This window comes from Temnothorax nylanderi, unplaced genomic scaffold (assembly GCF_030848795.1).
Source record: "Temnothorax nylanderi isolate EJ_2023f unplaced genomic scaffold, tnyl_v1.0 TNYL_tig0044_pilon, whole genome shotgun sequence".
Taxonomy (NCBI): domain Eukaryota; kingdom Metazoa; phylum Arthropoda; class Insecta; order Hymenoptera; family Formicidae; genus Temnothorax; species Temnothorax nylanderi.
Window position 1 is genome coordinate 41937 of NW_027249106.1, and position 11391 is coordinate 53327.

Sequence of the window (11391 nt, forward strand, 5' to 3'; positions counted from 1 at the left end):
CATGCGGTACATAGATTACTCCCACAAGATCACATGTGCCTACGAAAGGGCCGTCCAATCTATGAGACAAGTAGTTCTTCCTGTTTTGTATAGACTACTGGTCTATATTCCATCGTATTCAGCCCTATTCAGGCTGAAAAGCAATGTTTCTCATCAAACTCTTTTATACTATTGTCTATACGCTTTGATTTCAATAAAAAGCTGCCGCCACTTAAGCCTATCTCTTTTGATATCGATGTACTATTTTCTCACTCGGGAAATTCATAATTGTCACATCAGACATGTGAGAACTCGATCGATATCGTATTCGACATCGCGAGCAAACCAAATCAAATATCGGTTAGTTGTTGACTCGGTAAGCTGTCGAGAGACAAAACATGTATGACATAAGATCCATATTCGAGATAAGATCGATATTATAGACATTAATACTACATCCTAAGGCATAACTTAAAAACCATGCGTAATGTGCGCATCCGCGCGCGCGTGCGCACTCGAGAACCTGGACGAATATTGTATATACGTATTTGTCTTTAAAGATAAATTGATCGCCTTTCAGAGGCGAAAGACAGAGGCGTTATTTGCGAAGAAAACTAGTACAGCTTTTTTTAACAGCTAAATAAAGACCAAAACTTTTATACTTGATCAAAATATCGCATCTCTAGAAGAATAGTGTCACTACCAAAAAAAATTCACAATTTTCAGGAGAGAAGAAAAGTAAATTTAATTCAATTTTTTAAAAATTATGAAACAACTTACGCAATTACAATTACGATATTTTGTTACAATAAAGCTTATATATACTATTTCTTGAAGAGATCTGCTGTGATTCACTTGTCAATTCATCTTACGACACATACTTGATAATCTACATATTAAACTGCAATATAATCGCAGTTTAAAAGAATACTTATACTTGTGTTCCTTGCAACGGATTTCGCAAAAGAGACTGACGGTATTAATTACACCTACTATTACGGCACGTAACATTTTAGGCATATTTTTTTTATGGCCTCAACTCAAAATCGAAATTTTTCGCAGTTGTGACGGTATTCTTCTACGAGTGCTATACATATATGGTCTAAAACTATATATTTAAAACACGTTCTAAAAATGACATAATAATATAAATATTTACTAATATCGATTCTGCAATTTTTTCAGTCAGTAAAATACTTGATAATATTCCAATATATGCTATATGCGTATACATCAATTGATCGGTACGTATCGTGCTTGTAATAACTAATGGGTAAAACGGCTACTCGAGATGCAAAAACGTCATCATTGCCTATAGAAATGTTCGTAATGCATAGATAACCTGTTTTTTCAACACATCACAAACCAAAGTTCTATATATAAATAGTTTTGCGCCGTTGAAGGAGTAGAGTTCCAAGAAGACGACCCATATCCTCCACGATACAAGCGCTTCTGACTCGTCGGAAACAAGAATATCACATAGGTAGGTGGCCGCAATAGGATGAAGAGGACACAGCGGCATAACTGTTTAGTTAAGGAAATAGTAGAATTAAAAAATTAAAAGCTATACGATCGCGATAGACTCGATCAATTTTATTTCGATTGCGGGTTATGTCAAACGCGTAAATATCACATAATAAAATTTGTCATCTGCAAACCATATATTCAATTTTAGAGAGAGAGAGAAAATTCACGCGCTCAAACATTTTCAAGCGTTTTGGTTATTATTTGATAAAATTATCATCTTACTTCTGATATTACCATTTCTGCTACACTATTTAAAATGGAATAATCGTGTTACATTTTTCATTATTACAAATTAATTGCTACACATAGTCATAGCTTTCAATTATAAATGGTTTTTACTCTTAGAGAATATCATGTTCCGTCATTTTCTATTTTATCCTATAAAAGATGATGACTTTATTTATAAAGATGCTTTGTGTTGATTATATATCATCGGAATAAACTAGATTACTATTCACATTAGTATTCTTCGAGACTGCAAAATGATTCCCTCCCCCCCCCCCCTCTCTCTCTCTCTCTCTCTCTCTCTCTCTCTCTCTCTCTCTCTCTCTCTCTCTCTCTCTCTCTCTGTGCAAGTTCGGTGAAATTACAAATTGTATATATGCTTCACGCGAATATCGTTGTCACTCTAGAATATCCGCACGAATTTGATCGCAAGATACTCGATTAGGAAAATTTCTTTATAGCTGAATGAACAAACTATGTAAAATAAATTAATTTATCAAGTTTATTAATACTAAAAGATGCAACAAAGGAAAGGAAGATGAGCAAAAGGTATCGTTTGAATCTTACAAACATAAAAATGCCTAATAAATTTAAGAAATCAAACAATATCTCTGCAGAATCTTGGCTTAAATTTGTGTTTCTGCAAAAGAAATTGGAAAATTTCTCAATTCGCAAAGCATGCACGTGGATACCAGCAGACACGAATATTATATATAACATACATATATATATACTATATATAGCAGTCGAAAGCGGCGCGGCACGTCAAATCGATTTACAGAGTCGATCGCGTAATTAGCAACAGTTACGTCAGCTAAAGCTAAAATCACTCGGCGTATGTACGAGTGTGTCATGTACGTAACCATCGCGCCCAGTGCTTGCAGCATATGTATATACTCGTGCGCAAGCAGCACGCATAACATAGGTAATACGATAGCTATGTAGCGCAGAGTTACGCGAACCCAATAATACGTCTGACGGCCGTCTAGACGGGGCTACATAAATGCGGCACATCGCTCCGTGTGTAATCCCGTGTACGCACGATCATACGTGCTGTACGTACTTACACGTGACCGTCGCCGCGTCGTCATCGTCGATGTAACGCCATGCACACAGCGTTGCGAAAGCGAGTTATGTGTGTGTGTGTGTGTGTGTGTGGCATGGCTACTGCATTCTCACTCTCGCTCTCGCGCCACATCTCTCTCTCTTTAGTTGGGATTTGCGTAAAGGGAACAGAAATCTTCTCGTAGATACAAATATAGAGTTTTAGCTGTAGAGAGAGATGAAGATGTAATATATCGGTTTTGTAAGGAGACGAAATATAAATAAAAGGAAGAATATATAATGGAGAGAGAAAAAGAGAGACGAATATACGGATAGCACGCCTACTTTCTATCTTGGGCATCCACAACGTCTAGAATCAGCCATGTGTACTTGCGAACGGAATGAGGCGTGAAACCAGTTTGCTTGGAGAACTTGAACGGTTATTCTTCTCACGGTACTTGAGCAGCTATTACGACTAGTCATAGATAGTAACCGTAATTATTCAGTAATACACGTAATTGGCTCTCGGTATAACTGGTCTGATCTTTTTCTCGTCCCGTCATCGCACTTTTTTACCGTCACTCTTTTCCTTTCGTTATCGCTTTTCGCTTCTTTCTTGGAAATTTGAAATACTTTCTCCAGCTGTCGTCACGTGAATCTCATATGCTTAAGGTAACATTGGCTTGCATTCTTCGCACACACTCGTATTAAATATGTGTACCTACATTGTATACCTACTTGACGTTATGTATTCTTGCAAAAAAGTCAGACTGTCAAATCACCTCTGTTTATATCAACTATATACGAATCAGCTTGACAACTTGAAGTAATCTTCCAGAAATGCAACATTGTTTACTCGCAATTGGACTGAATATATTTAATTTTACCTAGTTAATTATATATTTACATAATTAATCTATATAATAAATATTTACATAATTATGTGTTTATTTATAAATATTTTCAAATTTGCATTTTTGATCAACTTTATTGACTAATTTACTTGACGATAAACAAAAACAATTCCTGCTTCTCAATGAGAACAAGTGTTTATAAAAGAAATCAACAGATACACATATTGCACATATCCACGCGCGTGTATGCTATATCTACATAATATATTTTAATAATTACACACGATTATGACGATATTTATTATTACTAAGAAACAATTGACAAGATATAGACAATTAGGTTTAAAAGTATATTACAATATCGATGACAAATGATCAATTTGTTGTAATCAAATTCGATGTAAGTTACTGGCACACAATTTGACAGCACTAATTTCTGACCGCTAATAAAACTATAATTCCTCAGAATTTATATTTCTTTACAAAAACGGTTATCCATTTAATTTTTATTATCGATTAATATTGTGATTATTCAGTGATGCAGCATTTATTTTTTTAAGGTTCCGCGCTATATTAAAAATGCAACTTCTTTCAATATTCAACATTAAATAAAAAGATATTCAGAAGCTCGTTTCTCGTTATATAGCTTGATACACGTATAAAAGATTGTACACATATGCATATTTATACATTATCCAAAGCATATAATCATTGAATTCCTTCGTTATATGATAATTCCTCTGTTGTAGACTATTGCGCCTATGTCGGAAAACAAACATCCCATGGATTGTCTATTGTAGAATATCTTACAATTAGAAGAGTACGTGCATCGTTAGAGACTGTCAGATTACGTAGATGGTCACAGTAGACGTGGATAGATGGACCATAGCGTGGGGAGCAACGACCATGGTCCTTGCAGGCATATTCTTCCCTGCCTCCCCCTCCTCTCTCTCTCTCTCTCTCTCTCTCTCTCTCTCTCTCTCTCTCTCTCTCTCTCTCTCTCTCTCTCTCTCTCTCTCTCTCTCTCTCTCTCTCTCTCTTTCACTCTTTTACATTCTCTTCTCCTCTTCCTTTTTCAACGAAAGACAACACGCTACAACCTTGTTTTTTACTCTGGCATTTCCATAATCTTTTATTTCTTAAATAATTGTGTTGTCATGTTGTGTCTCCTAGTTCTGTATTTCTACATAATACATAGGAGAACAAACAGTATGCTCTTCTACTCGTATATTTCTTTAACTTCGTTACTAACTCAAAACTTTTTCTGCGTTCTTCCGCTCTTCTTTCTTTCCTTTATTGACGCAAGAAAAACTATCCCACCAAGTTTCTAATGTATGTCAATTAGTCAGACCACTGTTGACCCTCAAATACTTTCTGTTAACTCTCGCACCGTATTGGAATGATTTTTACGCATGGCAGCCAACCAGCGGCACATAAATGCATGCACTCAAGCACGTGTTCAAGCATGTACATAAGTGCAACGTTACCGCGATTCCTTGACGGCTCTCTCCGCTGATGTTTAATATCCATTGAAACGCGATCTACCTCTCTCTCCGTGCCTAACTTGTCCCCCCCCCCCCTCTCTCTCTCTCTCTCTCTCTCTCTCTCTCTCTCTCTCTCTCTCTCTCTCTCTCTCTCTCTCTCTCTCTCTCTTTTCTTTTTAATGACTTCGTCGAATCACTGACTGGCGTCTCTCATCTTTACAAACACATTATTATTGGCGGTGATTTAAACTGTAATCTCTTGGCGAACAGTTTTGAAGCTAATTGCTTGCGTGAATTATTGTTAAGCTTATCTTTATATGTTGTCAGCTCGGATGCTACGTATCACACTGCTACTTCTGACTCGTGGCTTGATGTTTTTTATTGTAGATGACTGTGACAAGGTTCAAGAGTTTTCCAAATCCCTGAGTCCATTCATTGCTGGACATGATCTCTTGGAACTTTCATTTTCACTTAATTGTAAGCTCGATATTAAGCGGTCCATGTTGCGACGTAGTTTTAAGAGTATGGACACTTCTGAGTTCCTTGAACATCTTCAATCTGTTGCTGCTGTGGTTCAGACGGAGATCGATGTGCTCTTGGATGAGTCTAATGTCGACGAGTCTTGTACCTTACTGTCACGTACTTTACTTGGGGCACTTGATGTTTTTGCTCCTGCTCGCATGTCTGTGTTCAGGAAGCCTCCTGTGCAATGGCTTTCTGATGAACTCAAGTCCAGGCTCCGTATTCGTAACCAAATGTATAAACAGGCAAAGCGTTCACGGAGTCTATTAGGCTATGCTAGATACAGACTTTTTCGTAATCAGCTTAACAACGACATTAAACGTGCCAGAGGAGAGTTTCAATATGCGTCACTTAGTAATATCACTGACCCTGCTAAAATGTGGAGGGAGTTGGCTCGTCTTGGACTAGTCAAGTCGAGTTTAGTCTCTCCTCTCCGCTTTTTCACACCAAATCAGCTTAACTCATATTATGCCTCAGTCTCTAATTCTCTACCTCCCTGCTTGTATGCAGATTTCACTTCTGCCATGTCTTCTGTTTCTCGACCTTCTCATCGCCCTGAATTTGTCTTTTCTACTATTTCGTCTGACTTGGTGTACAAGATCATAACCAGTGGACCGCTTCACTCTTGTGCGTCGGGCTTTGACGGCATTCCGCTTCATGTTCTTCGTATTGCTTGGCCGGTTGTTTCTCAATGGCTCTTACCGCTGCTTAATCGCTCACTTGAGTCTTCCTTCTTTCCTTCAATGTGGAAACGCGCGCTGATTCGTCCTCTATCGAAAATTCGTACTCCGCTGTCTCCGTCCGATACGAGACCCATCGCTAATTTGCCGGAAATGTCTAAAATCCTTGAAAGAATTGTAGCCTCACAAATCACAGATTACCTAAATAAATACAACCTCTTGAATCCTAGACAATCTGCGTATCGGGTGGGTCACAACACTCAATCTGCACTTCTACGTGTCTGTGACGATATTAAGAGCGGAATTGACAACAGACTAATTACATTAATGATTCTATTTGATTTTAGTAAGGCATTCGATACTGTCCCACATCTAAGACTGCTCATCAAGTTGAAAGAAATCGGTTTTTCTGATGCGGTTCTCGCGTGGATTTTCTCTTATCTTACTGGCCGTTATCAAGCTGTAGTGGATGATGAGGGTAATTTTTCTGAATGGTTATACACGTCTTCAGGCGTTCCTCAGGGCTCTGTACTTGGCCCACTTTTATTCGCTCTTTACATTAATGACATTGGTGGAATCCTGTCTTTTGTTTATCATATGCTATTTGCTGATGATATACAAATATATCTGCAATGTTCTTTGGCTAATATTCGTCATGCTCTGGAGCTTATTTCAAGAGATGCAAATGCGTTGTTCAACTATGCCAACTTGAATGGTCTTAAACTTAATCCGGCTAAATCAAAGGTAATCATATTCGCTAGTAGGTCTTATACTAATGATATTGACCTCGACTGCTTGCCACCTATTATTGTAAACCAGACGCCTTTGCCCTTTGTAAGTGAAGTGAGGAATCTGGGCGTGACATTCATGTCTAATTTATCATGGAAAAAACATATCTTACATGTCTCTCAGAAGGTTCATCATGCTTTGTACAAGCTTAAGTTCAATAAAAATTCTCTTTCTATCGGGTTAAGGATAAAGCTAGTATTGTCTCTAATTATGCCTCATATCGACTACTGCTGTCTGGTTTATCATGGCTTGAGTGGAGAGTTGAACAATGCATTACAGAGACTTGTCAACTGTTGTATTCGTTTCATTTTTGATCTTAAGCGTGATGAACATATCACTCCGTTTAGACGCCAACTGAAGTGGCTTTCAGTTGAGAATAGGAGATTGTATTTTCTCGGCTGCCAAACGTTTCGTATACTTTATATGTCTTCTCCTTCTTATCTGAGGGAGCATTTCACTTTACTTGATCCATCGTTGAGGAGATCCGACCGTCATGCATCACAAACTTTTCATGTTCCTTCCCATAGAACAACCACATACAGAAACTCTTTTCATCTTTCCTCGATCTATTTCTGGCATTCTCTTCCTTGTAATATCACTTCGGCTTCTTCATTCCCTTCCTTCAAGAATCTTCTTAGGAAGTTTCTGCTTGCTAGCGAACTGTGATGCATTGGTCTGTCTTTCCTCAATTTCTTTTTTATTATTAGCTTTAAGTGCGTTAGTTCTTAGTTTTATTTCTTACTTGTTATATTAGTTTTAAGTGCGTTATTTTATACCGTAGTTATTCTATTTGTACTATCCAATATTGCAGTTTTCCTTGTTTCATTGCATTTCTAGTCTGCTAGTGCAATACACTGTGTAATTATGTATATTTGCCCTTTAGTCATGCTTGGGCATAATAAATCATATCATATCATATCATATCTCTCTCTCTCTCTCTCTCTCTTTCTCTCGCTCGCTCACTCTTTGATACTATATAACGGTGCGACAATCGCATATCGTGTGGTTTTCGCTTGCGTGGCCATACTTTTTTCGGATGGCGAAAATTGTAGGACTCCCCTCTCAACAATCGTACGCGAGTTCAGATACTTACTAGCTGAAAGTTGATCAAATGAACAATAAAATAGATATTTTCCAGTGAAGAAATAACCAAAACTGAATAAAGACGTAAAGAAACTCTACAATACTACAACAACGCAGAAAGTTAGAAACTAACAATTTCATAATTATAACACATTGCATCTAAATACGTAAGAAATAAGAAAAAAATTAAAAATTAAAAAAATAAGCTAAAACTTACTACTGTGGACGCATCGTGGGAAGAGAAATATGCACGTCGGTAAGACGTATCGAGAACATCCAAGGAGAACGAACTTCAGGGAACCATCCGTACGGCGGAGCAGGGTAGAAACAATCAAGTTTTGAAGGGTTGACTCGGTCGGGGGCATCAAAGGTTGAACGAAGGGGCGAGCGGTTTCAACAACCCCACTGAGTGGCTATTAGGCACCCCAAGCCAAGCAAGAGCAATTTGCTATAATCATTACCATTCAGGATCTCCGAGCCGAGAGGGCCCATTTCTCCGTTCGTCTTTCGCCCTCTTCGGCCAAGCACCTATAGCTTATGCAAGTACCATTGTCAATGGTGGGTAATATCTGACCACAACCATATGCGCATCTACGCTAAAGTTACGCGGCATCTAACGGTAATCAACAGTTTTCGGAAATGATGTTCAAATAAGCTACCAGATACAAGATACAAGATAAAGATAAACTAGAAAATGTCCTTTGAGTAACAGAAAATAAGCTCTTTCATACTTTTTACACTTAGAAGTCTATACATAGAGTAGATTGAAACATTTTGTACGATGTTAAAATACGCGCAGGCTACGATTGTTTCATCTTAAAGGAAAAATAAGCGGAAAAAAAGAAGAAAGAGGTAGGAAGGAACTATGGAGTGTAGAGGACGTTTGAATGTGGCAGCAAGAACAATTAATAAAAAACGGCACGAGAAACAGTGCGGTGCGGTTTGGACTTGTTGAAAAGTCTATCTGAGACACAGCAGGTGCGCGTCGCGGATGCAGCTGGAAAGTTACATAGGTACACTGTTGGAAAATTTTTGTAGTTTTGTTAAAAAAGGTCCTTGTTAAAATTTTTGTGTAAAATAATCAACATCTACGCATACATGTGTAGATTTAACATATGCCTGCTATGTTAATTAAACTTTGCAAATTTAAAATGTAAAATTATTAAAATAATTTAAAAAATATGTTAAAGTAACACAATTTGAACGTATTTATTAAATGTGTCAAAATTTACGGAAAAAGAGTGTTGATTTTACTCGATAACAGAAGTGGGAATAAAAATTTACAGAAAAAAAGTGTTGATTTTATCTCACAATCTCAACTTCGACATAAAAGTTATGTTAATTGTACACATAATTAACCTTAAATTACCATCGGAATAACATTTCCTTTCTGTTGAAATATTTTAACATAGTATCGGTGTTTACCATTTAACACGTCCATATTATGTTAAATTAACACAAAAATTTGAGTGGACCGTTTGGGACATGTGATTTTTTTATGTTATATTTAACACAAATTTTCCAACGGTATATGCTATGTTGTCTTGGCTATAGATATCCTAACGTCTTTCTTTTTAATGTTTCTTCCTCCTCTCAAATTATCGACTACTCGGACTACTAATAAAGTTATTAGTGCCCTGAAGAAATGCCGGGCCCCACGCGTGAAAATATATAGATATAATCATCGAGTAAGAATATATTAATTTAATATATAAAACATAAAATAAGGAATAATCTAGATAGGAAAGATTGAAAGAATTTGTAATACGACTCCATGCGTGATTCCACCCGCGTATACGTACCGCAAAGTATCAGTCGTGCATAAAGCATAAAGTGCGCGTGGAATTTTGCGTAAAATGAAACCAAACTTAAATGAAATCTAACTGGTCTGAGGTCTGAGGTCTGAGGTCTATAAGATCTGAGCAGAAGTTACCGGTTCGAATCCGTCTACCTGCTTGCCGGTCACAAAACACGACATTTCGTGGACGTTTCGTGAACGTTTCGCGCCGCCCTAAAAGTCTCTTCCATTCGGTGACGTCGGATGGCCGGACTTGAGGACTCGGCGAGTCTAGACTGCCGGCAGACATGGCAAAACAACGATATATTCAGTCTCGCTTCGCTCGCTGACCGCAGTCAGCGAATGGTTGCCTTTACACGGCACGATGTTACTTTCAACGAAAGGACTCACCACGAGAAAAGAAAGGAAGACGAATAGGATGAAATGTATTTACTAGAAATTTACAGGCTTTCTTGACGTACACAGCCAAGGACAAACTATTGATATACTTTGGCAGACATGCTTCTGTTCTAAAATTATAAAAGGTGTTTGCGGTTTCGCCTCACAATCAGCGTCACTTTTTTGTGGTTTCGATTGTCCCGTATAATCTCAGTCTATTGGCCTAGATGTAGGTAAAAAGGTTCAAAAAACATGGATTTCAAACACAAGAATACATATACGCAACATTCTTTCCTATAGATTGTATAAAATTCTATAGATACGACAAATATATGACTATTACAACATTCATGCACGTGCGTGCGTGTGTGTGTGTGTGTGTGTGTGTGTGTGTGTGTGTGTGTGTGTGTGTGTGTGTGTGTGTACGCGCGTGCACGTACAAAACATAAATTTCATGATTTTTCACTCATCAGGTTCTTTTTTCCGTAGATTTGTTTTGATTCTTGTGGTCAGGTCACCGCATGCGGATTCTTTCTTTTTGCAGTTAATGCGAATCTAGAAATCGCATAATAAACGGGTGATTCCATCGAATCTGTATCCATATTTACGAACGACCTCGACAGAATCTCCTCGACTAATTCGTATTGTAATAAATAGCAACACGGGAAGAAGAACGGAAAGAGAGAAGTAAAAATAACGAGAAAGCACGTTGTAACATGTCAAAAGAGATGTTATTGCCATATTATCCGCCTGCTTCTCTACCACGTAGCTGTATGCATTATTCATATTTAGAGCAAACCTTCCAAGCTTTTTGTGAATCGGATATTCAACGTTAATTCAAAATTAATGTTATGCATCCTCTCTATTTCTATATCGACAATAAAACGACAATACGGACAATACAATGCTCGTTCGCAATTGCAATTTGATCTCTTATGTCAATCAAGGACAGAATTGATCGGCACATTCCATCATGGTGCGTAAGGTAATAGTACGATGAATAACGTCATATAATAAAAAAAATCTCG